Below are 15,830 nucleotides of genomic sequence, written 5' to 3' on the forward strand. Positions count from 1 at the left end.
TCCTCTTTCTGGGGCTGTTTTCTTATTCATACAAATGTCAAACTTGCCACGGAGCATTGTAATTATAAAATCATAGAGATGACAGGGAAATAGTCTTCCAAGAATGTGCTAGATAGTTGTGTAAATTATTCCAGAACACAGACACAACTGCCAGGCATTAGAGAGTGTAGCAAGGGCCGAGTCTGCGGGGCTGTGGTAGTGTCTGCCTACAAACCCAGCACTAAAGAGGGACAGGGGAGAGGAGTATGGTGAATATAAGGCCAGTCTGGTCTAGAAAGTGAGTTCCCAGCCCACTCGACACCAAATAAAAAGCAGAAAGGGATTTTACAGATTTTGTGGTCCCCCCACTTCCCCACCCCCTCATCCCCCACACCTGGTCAGCGTCCTGGAGTCCAAGGACCGCGGCTCCACACACCTGTCCTCCACGAAGAGAACTTCTCAGACCATCTCCCGATGAAATCAAAAACTTAATCTAGTCTGACAGTGAGGGATGCATGCATGCACATACGCATGCACGCGCGCACACACACACACACACACACATACACACACACACACACCCTTGTACTGGGAGATGTTTTTATCATTAAAATGCTACATACTCTCTCTATAAAATGCCATGAAACTAGTACATAGTAAGCATTCCGTAAAAGCAATGACTACAACTACAAACCATTCAAATCACCAGGAGACGCCCTCCTCCAACAAGAAAACCCAACAACCATGGCTTATTATTTTGGCTCCTGCAGATTTCCTAATTATCGCTGTGTGTGTGTGTGTGTGTGTGTGTGTGTCTGTCTGTCTGAAGATGGAATTCAGTGGTAGAACCCTTGCATTTAAGAGGCCCTGGGTTGAATCCCTAGCAACATAAACAGACACACACAGCTCAAGTTCACATCCCTCTGTCAGTCCAGTTCCAGGTGATCTGACGCCCTCTTCTGACCTCCTCAGGATACTGGGCATGCATGGGGTGTACACACATTCATGCCAATAAACACTCAACAACCTGTGCTTATGCTCATACACACTATAGATCAAACACGTTACCAGCAGTCACACTGCTTATTAACATACAAGCATACATTTTTAACTCTTAGTCACAATCTTGATTTATTCTTAAGCTGTTTTCCTTGAAATCACCAAAAACTCTTAAGAGTGTTTGGCTATCTTCTACTAAAACCACACAACAACAAGGCCTCTTTAGTGAGAGACCAGAGAGAGACACAAAGGGAACAGATTTTGAAGGACTTATTTGAAAAAGCACACTCATTTAATGATTAGATGAGAAGGGAGATGTTGGAGGACTCAGCAAAGCCCGACAAGCCTATTAATAAGTACTCTATTAAAAGAAAAAGAAATAACCACAATTTAGTTTCATTCCAACCAGTAAATAGGAATATTCAGTTTAGAAATGAAAGAGTAATGGCGACAGTATGGTTCAGGAGGTAAGGGTACTTGAGACAAGTCTGCTAACCTGAGTTTGACCTCTGGGACCTACATGATGTAGAGAACTGATTCATACAAGTTGTCTTCTGACTTCTACACGTGCCATGGCATGTGAACACATAAAATAAATAAGTGTCATTTAAAAAGATTTAAAAAGAAAATGGAGGACTATTACTTACTCAATACTTGAATATGTGGGCTAGAATTAGCAACTGTTTCTTTTTTGTTTTATTTTTATTTTACAGAGTCTTACTATGCAGCCCTGGCTGGCCTGAAACTCATTATGTAAATGAGGCTAACCTTCAATTTATAATCATCCTCCTGCCTTAGACTCTCAAATTCTGGGACTATCACCACACCCAGTGTAGGCACCTTTTTATCTGAATAATTACTACTAAGGGAATAATAAAAATATATTTAGTAATAACTTATTTCTTAGTATAAAGGCCAAACACAAATTCTAGTTTGGGGTCAAATTTTGTCTCAAAACTTGTTTGTTTGTTTGTTTATTTATTTGTTTGTTTATTTATAAATTTATAAATAATACGTATGGGTGTTTTGCCTGAATGCATGTCTGGGCACTAGTGCATGCCTGGTACCCAGAGAGGTCAGAATAGGGAGTCTGATTTCCCTGGAACTGGAGCTACAGGAGGTTGAGAGCCATCATGTGGCTGCTGGGAACTGAACCTGGGTCCTCTAGAAGAGCAGTCAGTGATCTTAACCACTAAGCCATCTTCCAGCCCTGAAAAAAAATTTTTTATGTTAAACTGATAAATGAAAAAAAAAATGGCTAGCCTGAAATTGACACCTCAGGACTTGATATAGTGTATAAGATACGTTTACATCTTCAATAAAGAGTGATGAACTATTGTGTTCTCTCTGTCCCTATACACATCCTTCCATATACGTTATATCATCTTTAGATTGCATATAATGTTTATACAATGTAAACGGTAGTTCTACTATACTGTTTAGGAAATGACAAGAGTGTACATGTTCAGTACAGACACAATGCCCCCTCACCAAAAGTTTGCTTTTGTTTTTAAACAGGGTCTCATGAGCTGGCTTCAACTCACCATTAGCTGAGGATGACCCTGAATTTCTGCTTCTCCTTCCTCTGCCTCCCCAGGCTGGGAGTACAGGCATCTACCACCATGCTGTGGGGGATCAAACCCAAGGCTTTGTACATGTCAGGCAAACACACTACCAACTGAGCCAAATACTTTTGATCTTCAGGTAGCTAAACATGCTGATTGGGACCAGTGGACATGGAGGAAAAAGTATATTTAGAAACAAAATTAATATAATTATTTGTTGATAGTTGCCATTCATGAAATATAGTATAGTACTTAGAGATCTCATTTATTTTGACATGGTCATTTGCCAACACCATTACTCTATCATCGAATAATGGAATTTTAGTGCATATGCCATAGATATCAAAACGCTGACCTAATAAGTAGTACATAAAAGTTAATAAGTGGCAATTATGAATTTGAAACTATTTTGTGCTTATTGATATAATTATAGTAGGATTCATAATTTTATAATATCAGTAAAATATTTAAAATATTTTAAATCTGTTTTGTAATACATATGCAAATTTTTAAAAAGCTTCAATAATTGCATTAAGCTGGGCATAGTGGTACTGGTGTGTAATATCAAAACTCAGAGGCAGAGGCAGGAGGAAGATCAAGAATTTAGGGCCATCCTCAGGAACACAGGGAATTTGGGATGGGAATGGGAGAGATTACATGAGACTGTCTCAGAAAAAAACATTCTGAATGTTAGTTCAGACACTCAATCAAGTTAAGTTCTTAAAGTCACTGTATAATTTAGTCAGTTTACAATGTAAGAAATTAGTACAATGAAATGTAACAGTTTAAGCAGGTAAATGCTGAATATGGAAAACACACACACACAAAGGATACTTTTTTTATACTGCTTAAACACAATCCTTTGTGGTTCTATGACCACCTTTCCCTAGTAACCAGAACAAAGAACCAAATGACTTTAGAGTAGGTTTGGGAGACCAGCAATGGAAGAATCGTTTCTATGTGAGCTCAGGGTGTTACAGAGTCGGGCTTGACTTCCCACAAGACAGTCGAGGTCCTTTCCTTGTGCAGTCAACAACCTGCTGTCCGCCTTGGAATGCACTACCCTATTGTGGTACATTTCAAACGTTCACGGTGCACAGGAAAACCGCTCACACTCCTGCACTGTTTGTTCAAGCCCACGACAGTGCAGCCGGAGAGCCACAGCCCGAAGGCGGCGATCAGGCCAGTACTTTTCCACTGGAGGTGCTTGCGGGGCGGGCAGGGGACTTTCAGCACTTCAGAACACTAGTCTAAAATAAGATCACTGCAAGGAGTTACTACAACACTCACAATGCCAGCACTACCATGGCAACCAGCAACTACCTAGGAGAATGCTCTTCTAACACTCAGAGTAATCTTCGGCCGATTACTCATGGAAATATACCACATCCCCTTTCAGGCAGTGTGTTAAAGCAGTCAGCTGACTGAGCCTCTCTTAAGGTAAAGCTGAGCCTTCTGTGTGTCACAGTTCCCGCCTCGCAGACTCCAGGCAGTCAGTAGAAATGGATAATGACAATGTCATGAAAGTTAGATACCACAGTAAAACATGAAGATCACCAGGGTTCAAATGCAATTTCAAGATGGGTCGGGGATTAAGAAACAATTTAATTATACTTTTAAGGCAAAATAATTTAGTAATATATACTGATGGCTAATATTTTATTAAATCTTTATCCAGATCATGTTGTATAATGGTGAAGAGTCTCATGGCCTACTTTGAAACATAGCTGCTCCTTAACTAGCTATGATGTCTTGGCCAAGTTATTTTAACGTATAAAATGATGATAATACCTATAACCATATGATATTGTAAAGACTGATTCATGACTCGTTAACTAAGTGAAAAGGACTAAAAACCAGGCTTGGCATTCAGAATGACCTTTGTTTCCCCTCTACTCAAAAAATACACATACTGTAGAAAATGATTTAAAGTATCTCGGTCCAACTCCACACACGTTTGAAGTGACCAGGAGAGAACCAAATGCAATCTCTGCCTTCGTTCCCATTCAGCTGACCCGTGAGCACGACAGAGGACAGGCACAGGAGCTCAGAAAAGCCACACACTGAGAGAAGGTGGGGACGAAACCTCTTCAACCCCTCCCCTCTTCTGGAGGATCAAAACGACAATGTGATCTTTGCTTAGATGCCTTGTTCTAAATGATGTCAATCTTTCTGGGCTGAGCCTACTGTATGGCAAGAGGCAAAGAGCTACCTGGGGGATTCCCACTGGGGTATGCAGAGTGGGGACACCATGGGCAGGCTTGTTGGCCTCAGCAGATGCAGGAAGTGCACAGCATCTAGCATCCGTAGCAGACAACTGTCTTTGAGTACCAGGCAGGAGGATTCATCTGCTCACTCATAAGCTGGCATATGAACTGTCACCTGCTTTCCTATACTCTGTGTCCCTGAAGACATAACTCAAAGCAAAATGTTTGTAAGTGAAATTAACAGATAACATGATCTGAGCGGAATCCAGTTTCCAGGGAATTAAAACAGTATTTGTATAATCCTTAATTTTGGTTTCTAGAAATGCTACTTCCCCTAGGCAGAGAACCTGCAAAGTAGGTAAAAAGCAAAACAAAACAAAAAAAAAAAAAAAAAACAAGAACAAAAAAATCCTTTCGGTTTCCTAGGGACTTGGGGGAACTAAGGGCATACTGTGCCAGAGGGATAACTTCCCAAGGCCTTTCCCGGAACAGACTGCTAAGACCTAACCTTCATTTCAGCACTACACAGGCCTCGCCACTGTGAGCAGGGGTATAAGAAACCTAGACACAAGACTTGGATCAAGGTGTGGCTAACTCTACAGCCTATGGTCTTGACAGTGATCCTCTAATGCTGTCCCCAGGCCTAGAAGCCTGACGGGCTTTGGCTACACACTTCTCAATGAGCACTTGATCACCTGGATGATGCATTCAGCTGCCTGCCATCCTTACTGCTGGTGCCAAGATGGCCTCCCAGAGTGATACTGGAATACAGTGAGGTGTGGATGCTACTCCAGGATTTGCTATCAGCTCTGGGCAAAGTCTAATGCTTATCCGGGGCCAGAACAATCCATGACAACAGAACATTAGCCTTAGGCAGGTGATGTATGAGCATAGAATTGCATGTTCCAAAGGCCCAGGAGTGCTGACACATGCATATCCCGGGGATCCATGGAAATCAATTACATAACAACTGAGCCGTCCACTCCTAAAGCCGTGCTGTGGACTTTGACTCATCAAGTAGAAGATGGATTAAGTTAACCACCTCACCCTATTCGGAACACTACTGTGAGCCAGACCCACTTCTACAAGCTTCCATTTTCCCTGACTTTTCCGCACCAGCATGTAAGTTCATGGGCATCAGCATCGACATCATCATCATCTTCATCATCATCATCATCTTCATCCTAGTTCTGGAGATAAGCAGAAGCTCCAAGCGTTTATTCTTAACTCCTCTCTTCTAGAATCCACCTGTAGCCAAAAATTCAGCAGGGAGACTAATGGTCCCACGGCTTCTGCCATAGCAGTGGCTGGTTGTCGACAGGCAGGCTTTGCACAAGCTCAGTGCACATAACCAGCTATGTCATAGCCAGAAGATGGCGCCTCCAGACAACCAGGGAGCCTGCAGGGGACTGACCTAGGCACTCTGCATATATGTTACAGTTGTGTAGCTTGATCTTCCTGTGGGACTCCTAACAGTGGGAATGGGGGCTGTCTCTGACTCTGTTGCCAGTTTTTGGGAACCTATTCCTCATACTGGGTTGCCTTGCTCAGTCCTAATACAAGGGGAGGTGTTTAGTCTTGCTGCAACTTGATACGCCATGTTTTGTTGATGTCCATGGGAGACCTGCCTTTCCTGAACAGAAATGGAGGAGTGCATAGGACCTGAGAACAGGGGTGAAGGAGAGGAAATGGGAGGAGAGGAGGGAGGGAAAACTGAGGCCAGGATGTAAAATAAATACATTAATTAAAAAATACGATAGTGCCTCACAAGGACTCCCCTTATCTTCCAGCTCTTTCATCTTTCTCCACCTTTCCCACAATGCTCTGGGAGCCTTACAGGGGCACTCAACTCTGTCACTTACTGTCAGCACCTTGAGTCCCTGAGTTCCTGCACTCACCTCACTAACTCTGCCCCAACCTGCTTCTGCAGCCACCACAGCATGGTGCAGGGTTCCATGAGCTTGGTGCCTTTGCCTTTACATTTTATAATCACATCACAAGGCAAATAATAAAATGTCAATTCTTAGATGAAGAAACTGAGGCTACAGAGGCTAACTGGTAAGCACATGGCATGACCTTTAACAATTCTGAAACAATTATTTAACCTTCAAGACTCAAAGTCAAACTATGGATATTTAGGGTGATACCTAGAAATTAGAATAACCCAGGAATAAGAAGAATATAAGGTTGTATTTTTGTTTTGTTTGTTTTAAGTAGAGGCCCAATTTTTAAAGGACAAAACCTATGCTTTTTCTTTCCTACATCAAAAAATGCATAAACAGCACGCTCCTTCTGGAGGCAAAAGCATGAGGATCTATGGGAGTTTGCGGCAAACCTGGTCTACACAGCGAGTTCCAGGCCAGTTAAGTCTAAAAGCTACATTGTGAAACCCTATCTCAAAAAACAAAACTCAAAACCTGCAAACATAGTGATTGGTATATATTAGACACACAATAAATTTTGAATGAATTAAGATAAAATATTTCAACAGGTTCAATGGTAAAATCTACACTGTCTCAATAAATTTCAATTATTTTTTCATACTTAAACCTTTTAACAAATATATATTAAATTTTATAATGTAACAGTTGATGTTTATTAGATAAAAAACTTACTAGATAAAAAAAAATTTAACTTGATATGTAATCACTATCAAAACCCTGAGAACTGATGACTGAGAAATTTTATTCTGTGACAACTTATCTCCCTATCTTTTAAATCACTTCTGAGTTCTAAAAGGCTTCTCTTAAATATCCCCTCCAGTACCACTCAAAACATCACTCTACTACTATTTTGGAAGGCTTGGTCTTTATCACATGATCGGAAGAATCTTTCACTGTGTTTAGGCTATGAATAGCATTTGAAAAATTACTCAGTTATAATTATAGACAGCGAGCACCTGCCAATGTGCTGGAAAATGAAATCGTGCAAAATTAAAAGACAAGTGTGCAACGCCTGTCAAACGCCGAGCTCTTGGCGTAGTCAATGTGCACTTCTGTAACTAAAATCCTAACAGACTACTGAGTTTACACACACACAGTCAAGACTTAGCAGAGCCACATGGTTAATGATTTTTAAAGGATAAATATTTATCAGCTTGTCAGTTTGAATAGTTTTTAAGTGAAAATACTAAATGAATACTGCTCACTAAAAATGTATATTTATTATTGTATATATTCAAAGTTGAGTGGGTTACTGTAAGTTATAAAATTTACATCATAAACTTTTGTTTCCCAGCCTAGTGACACTCGGTAAGTCACACAGACACCACCATGACAGAAACGGGCTGGATAGATCAGCAAGGGGATTAGTAGGAGAGGAGAAGGACAAGAGATGGTAGGAGGTGAACATGATTGAAATATATTATGACTATGCATGAAAATAAACCCATTATTATGTATAATTAACATATGATAATCAACAAATAAAGTCAGGTCAGCTGGATGGCTCAGTAGGTAAAGGCATCTTGCCACCCAACCTGACAAGCTTAGTTTGATGTCCAGAACCCACAAGGAGGAACCAATTCACACAAGCTGACCTGTGATCTCCATGTGCAAGCATGGCACTACCACCACAACAGAGAAATAAATGTACAAAAAAGTTTAAAGCATTATAAAGTAAGTAAACCTTGTTTCCCTTCAGTGTGGTTGAAAAGCTTATGATAAGGATGTGAGCCAGTGGTAGAGCACCTGTCTAGTATCGTCAAGGCCATGGGGTGGATTCCAGGAGAAAGGTGGCTAAGAACGTGTCTTAAAGAAATTTTAATAATTTATAATTTTAGAAAGATCTTCTTTAGCTTAACTTAAAAATAAGGTTAAAATTTATGGGGCTGGAGAGATGGCTCAGTGGTTAAGAGTTCTTGTAGAGGACCCATGTTTTGTTCCCAGAACCCACAGGATGGTTGACCACCATAACTTCAGTTCCAAGGGTTAAGATTTTTAAATACTCATGAAAAAAGTTACAATATAAAAGGATGGGCAAATTCTTCTGCTGTTAAATTTCTCATGATTTCCCACTCCTATAAACTCATATTTGAAAGCATACCACAAAGTAAGTGATACAGAGATGCTTAACAACAACAAAAGTCAACAGGAAAGGTCTAATAAATAATGATCCCATAGACGTTCTACAGAAAGTCCCAAAATGTTTCCAGTGAAAAGATTTTTAAAAAAACAAGCGTGTAAAACAGAACTCTCCTGGGGCCCTTCTCTCGTGCATTACTGTGCAGACAAGTGTATGTCCACTGGACAGACAGAACTCCCGAGGAACTCTTCTCTCATGCATTACTGTGCAGACAAGCGTATGTCCACTGGACAGACGAACTCCTTCTTCTCTCGTGCATTACTGTGCAGACAAGTGTATGTCCACGGACAGACAGAACTCTCCTGGGGCCCTTCTCTCGTGCATTACTGTGCAGACAAGTGTATGTCCACTGGACAGACAGAACTCCCGTGGAACTCTTCTCTCATGCATTAGTGTACAGGTAAGCGCATGCTCATTGACAGGGGCAAGGCTGCATACAGTAACCAACAGTAAGAAAGACAAGCATGAAATACATACTTATATTTCAAGTCTCCTGCCGCCCTTAGAATGCAATCACCAAATATTCTGAAAAGCCCTCCCAATCTGATGTCCTGAGCACACGATGCCAGTTAACTGGAGCACTCAGTCATTTCTTCAAGGTCACTTAAAGTCTTTCTCACTTCATGTAACAAATAAGAGCTAGAAAGCCTGGGTCAAAATAAATCCCATTTTCCATCGACCCCTATAAAAAATCCATTTACCACAGTGTGTGTGGGGAGAGGGGAGATGAAAAACCTGATAAGGACCGGATTAAAATCGGCAGCAAAGGTCGCTTGCTGAGGATGTCCTCCCAACAGCACTCACTTTTCATGCATTTTAAACTGTCTTCCTCCCCCAGTATAGACTCGGACCTTTCACAGAGTCCAAGACACCCACCTCCATGTCCATGGGTCCTTCCAATCCTGCTAATTTCTACAACATAAATACTGGCTGCTTTTAAATACAAAAATTCTTTTAAATTATACATAACACCAAATAGTGCCCATCTTGTCAAAATTTTAGGCAATTAACAATTCTTTATTACATTCAAGATTCTACCAGAGAAAAGGTTTCAAGAAATCTTTAATTATTAATTTATAACCTATTCAAGCAGTAAAAAGATTCTGCAAATTTCTTATGGCCTATCAAAAGGAAAGTAAATGTATGCTAAAATAAATACTATAGCATAGTTATTTTATAATTCTTTGCATCATGAACCATCTGTATATACCAGCATATTAGGTCAAAAGTATTGGTGATGAGAAAAAAATTCTAATTAAGCTAAACTACTGTTTCAAAGAAACTTCCATGATGTCATGAATAACCTGTGGCCTTAAACCGAAATTTAACACTCAACTGTTTAACATCTCATATTTGTACAAAACAGCACATTCCATTTACAAACAAAATAAATGTGTTACAATACCATTTTAAAACATTTTTTTTTCCATGGTAGAGGCCATTTGAAGCACTGTGACAAGAATATGAAATTTGAGAACTTTTAAAAAAATGCATGCCTTTCATTTCAACCTTTCTGAAGACACACAAGGGACGAGGTCAGGGTGCATTTATGTTTTGTAAAGAGGTCACAATGGCGGATAATGAGGGTAGATAAATAGATGGGATTCATCCTGTAAGCAGGGGGAAAAGAGAAGATTGGGGGCTGAGGCAGCTCATGGTACAGCGTGTGCATGGCCCTGCACATCTGGTTCCATCAACAGAACCAGAAGAGGAAGAGAGGGAGGGAGGGAGGGAGGGAGTTTGTTCTTTCTAATTGGGCATGGTGGCACACACCTTTCATTCCAGCATTCCAGTACTCAAGAGCCTGATCTCCAAAAGTTCTAGACCATCCTGGGATTCATAGCAAGACCAAGTTTTTTTGCCTCTATTTGGCCTCAAACCATTGAGGGGGAGCGACGAATGAGGTTCACTGAGGGGGAGAGATCCATGAGGTTCATTGAGGGGGAGGGATCCATGAGGCTCACTGAGGGGGAGCGACCCATGAGGTTCATTGAGGGGGAGAGATCCATGAGGTTCTACCCAAAAAGCACTCAGAAGCTTGACAGTAAATAGTATCTTCCTTACAAAGATAGAAAGTAGTCAAGGATAGGTATGAAAGAAAGCAATGAATAAAGAAGTCAACCACAGCGCCTTCTGGGGAAAAGAGACTGGGCTCTTAGTGTCTAAAAAGATAGGAAAGGATGATGGTGAATGCTTTTAATCTCACCACTCAGGACGCAGAGGCAGGCCAATCTCTGAGTTCAAGGCCAATCGGGTCTACAGAGCGAGTTCCAGGACAGCCAGGGCTACACAGAAACACTGTAACAACAAAACAAAAGACCAAATCTGCTTCTAGAATGTTCCTACTCTGCTATAAGTTATTATATTTTATAGCCCCCATAGTAAATGAATTAGATAGACTTCTAATTAATAAAATCCAAGTTATAAATAGACCAAGTGATTTACTGGCCAGTTATGCACAAGCAGATGAGAGGGCACCTCTAACTGGACGTGGCAGTCTTCCACCTCTCTTCCTTTCTTCTCACCAGCACACAGTGCTGTCGAGTGTTAGGAGGGCGCCTCCTGGTCCTTAAGGCCTGAACGCTTATTAAATACAAACTAAAAGTAGACACGCCCAACTTCCCCGCCAATGCCTGGCTGAGAAAGGTACCTGTGGCCCACTCTGGACGAGGGAAACTGAGGGCAAGTCTGTGGCAAAGTCTCCTGAGGGAAAAGCCTTTCTTCTCAGCGACAGAGACATAGGAAGGTCGTGACTGCAGATGGAAAGCAGGAATGCCAATGTGTCTACAGTTCATCAGAATTAAACTGTTCTGGACCTGTGTGTGTGCGTGTGCGCTAAACATACGTCTGCTATAATATGCTACCCAGTTAGATACAAGAGAGGTGCTCTGTCAGCCATCCAAGCGCCTCACAGGCAGTGCTTCAAGGTTCATGAAGGAAACCCTGCCCACCTCATGTACCAACCCTGCCCACCTCATGTACCAAAGTGTTCAATAACTAGGTCCAAATCCACCCCTTAAGCCAAATTATTTCCAGTGCTAATTACTAGCAAGTTTATGCATTTTTTCTCTTTTTATAATCATTCGACCATAGATGCACTTACATCTTTTACCTTAATTTTATTTAGAGGCATCAAGACTACTTCGGTAGTGACTTGTACAATAAGTGGGCCTGAGTTAATTCCTCTGGTCCTTTGTTTAGAGAATTGAGTATTAAGAGGTGTAATGGGATATCTTTTAAATTCAGCAAAAATGAGAAAGGGGACCTGGGGAGAAGCAGGGGAAACATTTCCCTGTTCCTCCCATTTCAAGTACAGTGCTTGGTACACAGTAACTCTTGAAAATACGTTGAACGGATTTTAATATATTGTTGATATGAAATCAACAAATTGAGAAGAGGTGTATAAAAAGATGTTGTCTACCAATGTGCTCATTTTTTACAGGTTTAGTGGTCATTTGGAATCGAATCCATTGCCTTCCCTTGCTGACCAGTCCTTGGAGGTGATCGAAGTAGTTAAAGGCCCGTAGGAGCAGCTTCAGGAATCTTACATGCAGCTCCGCTTTGGCTGCATGCGCACCACGGAGCCTAATTCAAATGACTGCTCAATGCCCACGTGAGACGGACACCAGACTGTGAACAAGGAGATGGGCAGTGAGGCCGGGGAGGGAAGTTCAAGTTACAGGATGCTAGGCACTAGGGGCCATGTTAAGGCCACGCTCTACCATAATGGGCTGTAGACTGGGAAGTAATGCGGTCAGCTCTGCAGGGCAGATGAAGGGCTCTGTGGCTATGTAGGTGGACAGCAAGCTGAAGGGTGGGTTAAGTCTGGAGAAGTGGAAGAGAATCGCAGTGGAGGAGACACAAATCCAGTGAGGAGCAACCTCCTGTGGATGCCTCAGAAACAGCTTACCCTCACTCAGCATGTATGAAAAAGAACTAACTCTTCTCCTAAATGGACCTTGCCAGTCTTGTTACATTATGCACTAAGTAAATCAAATCACAGATTTTGCTTTTATTTTCTTCATTTCCTGAACTATTTAAATACCATATCCTGTGGATTCTAACTCCTCATTATCATTCAAATTCATGTGCCTTTTTCCTCTTCTATCATATCCCAGTCTACTATTGTTTTTTGCCCACAGAACAACCTTGCAACTGACATGACATATCCCCTCCTAAGCCTGGAAACACATTCTCCATCTTGCTTCTGGAACATTCCTTGTAACATTATCAATCATGTTACCATCTTCTTCAAAGCTGCAGTGGCTTCCCATTGTTCTGGGATGATGTCTACATTCCTTACAATTGCCTACAATTCTCCTGAGATCTAGATCCTGCCTGGTAACAATAACAATCTCGACCGTTACATCGTCCATGCTTTGCAGGCATTAGTTCATTTTATTCTTACAGCAGCACTGTGAATAAAGAACTATTAGCATCATCCCCATTTTGCAGATAAGGAAACTGAGTCGAACAGCAGTATGGAACTTATTCATAGTTGGACAGATAAGTAATCTTATTAATAAGTATTGAAGCTATGTCTATCTAACTTCTCAAAATGAGAACTTCAACCATCCTGAATCACATTCAAGTCTTAGAACTCAGTTACTTGCTCTTGCCACAAGGCCTTCATAGAAACTATTTTCTAGGTCTGGATCCCTACAATAATCTCACTGTATGGATAATTATTCATAAGAAAAATGCACTGGTGTATGTCCACAATACTAGTACCTGGCAGACTGAGGCAGGAAGTCCTGTCTCAAAATGAATGGAGAATGAATGAATGAATACTAAATCTGTCTTTGAGGGGTTTGCCTCAAGGAACTCTCCCCTTACTACATAAAATTAAATGTTCATTTACTTTTTTATGACCTGTCTCCCTTCAGCAGAATATGTAAACTGTTACCACTAGTCTCAAGATCTTACTATGGCATTCACTATTTCTTGCTCAAATGCATGCATGAATGAATGCTCCATAAAATGGAAATTTCATCTATGCAAACTGATGTGAGACAGAAAGAAGGCAAATACATTTATTTATCTATTGTATATTTATTTAGTAGCTTCCAGGTCCTAGCCAATACTCTTGAGAACTTAGAGCTCTTCTGGCGAAGACATTCATATCAACATGAGATTACAGAACAATATAAATCAAGTTCCTCTTATAATAATGGCAGCAATAAAGTATAATAGATTTAAAACAGAGAAAGAAATGTAAGTCTGTAGGAAGCCACTAGAGTACAGAACACTGAATCCTTTTGCAGAACAAATTAAGCTCGAAAACCATTTTATATAGTCCATCTATTATATATGCACTTGGGAAAGGGAAGAGGTGCCTTCCCTGGATATGACAGCACTCTGCATGCCATTCCATTCCCGCAAGCTGTGTTCTTATCCTGATTTTATAGATGTGAAAATCGAACACAGGAAAGTCAAGGGACTTGCCCAAGGTTACGGCAGCACATTAATAAGGAAGCACCTGACCTAGGTCTGACTCTAGTGCACTGACTTACCACTTACGCTGCAGTCCTTGGACACGGTACTCCCAGAGTCTGAGTACTTTTATTTCAACGTAACTCTTAACAAAAGTCATTGCCTAGTTTCCCACTCCAATATCAATAAGCAGCAAGATGAAAGGCCAAAAGACACCAAAGTGAAGTCGACTAACAAGAAGGGGCAAACCCCTAAATACTAATGAAAACTTAGAAACGAATGGGTCAGGTAGCTGCATACAGTGCATATCAGTATTTGGTGTGCACAATTATGACTCCATTATTAAAACATAACTATAGGGCTATCCAGAGCTCTAAGAGAAGCAGCCTCTTACCCCTGAGGGATGGAATGTACATACATTGACAATGAATTCTTTGCTGGTAAAATGAATTATAATAATTGATTCTACAGTGTTTGTAAAGACTATTTCAAGATCTTAGATTCTTAAGATCATCATTTTATCAATATGATTGTTTTTCTTTTGCTTTATTTAAATTCAAGCCACTACAGAAAACTGTCAAATATCCTAATCCGCAATCACTGAGCATTCTTCATATCTATAAATGTTTCTCCTGCTCCTTCAAATTCTAACACACCTTCTAATAAAACAGGATAAGGTGACAGGAGAGGAAAATGGCAGGAAACGATAGTACTTGGACCTTAACTGCACTTACAATTTAAGTAGTTTGCATGGGAAAGACAAAGGAAACAATTTAGGGCACCAGGAACTAACTGAGCAGCAATTGTTTCTCTCAAATGCCTTACCTGGGTCCAACCTTTCTTTTTTCCCTTTTTCAGGCAGGGTCTTGCAAGGTAGCCATGTACTGACCTGGTACTCATTACATAGCCAGGCTGGTTTTGAACTCCTGGCAGTATTATTTCTGCCTCAACCTCCTGAGAGTACTGAGCACAAGCTACTACACACCTAACTTGGGGTCCAACTTTTCAACCTGAACACGTTAACTTTTTTATGACTTAGGCTGTTTTTTTTTTAAATTATTATTTTCTAGTTCTGCTTTAGGATGCATTTAGAAAATGAAATCCTGCCTTTGTTGTGAAGAGCCAGAGAAAATTATTCCACCATCTGCCAGCTACCTTGAACAAATAGGAAACACTTAATATCAATTTCTCCCTTTCTAGGCTTTCAGTGAGAAACTTCCCACACAGAACACTGTAACAATGTGAAAATACACTGGCTACACTCAGCAACAAAAAGAAATACAAAGACTTGACTTATAATTAACTATACCTTTCATAGATATTATTTTCCACCAGCAATACCATTTCTGCCTAAAACGCCATAAAAAACAACGCTTGTTTATCTCTTTTTGAAAACCGTTTTTAGTTTACCCTACTCAGTTGGGGCCCAACGTTCAATGCTTTGCCGAACCCTCTAGTGCCTGGTGAAGTCATATTAAGAGCTCACACAATAACCCATTACCCGTTGGAAGCAAAAGCGATGTGAATAACTGCAAGTCCAATCTCACTGTCTAGCTGTTCTAAC

General features: G+C 40.7%; 1 protein-coding gene across 1 annotated transcript in view; it reads right to left on the reverse strand.

Moving 5' to 3' along the window:
- Sesn1 (sestrin 1) overlaps nt 1-15,830 on the reverse strand; it is a 98,415-nt gene that overhangs the window by 81,526 nt on the left and 1,059 nt on the right. The gene's annotated exons all lie outside the window — the stretch shown is intronic.

This window comes from Peromyscus leucopus, chromosome 8a (assembly GCF_004664715.2).
Source record: "Peromyscus leucopus breed LL Stock chromosome 8a, UCI_PerLeu_2.1, whole genome shotgun sequence".
Taxonomy (NCBI): domain Eukaryota; kingdom Metazoa; phylum Chordata; class Mammalia; order Rodentia; family Cricetidae; genus Peromyscus; species Peromyscus leucopus.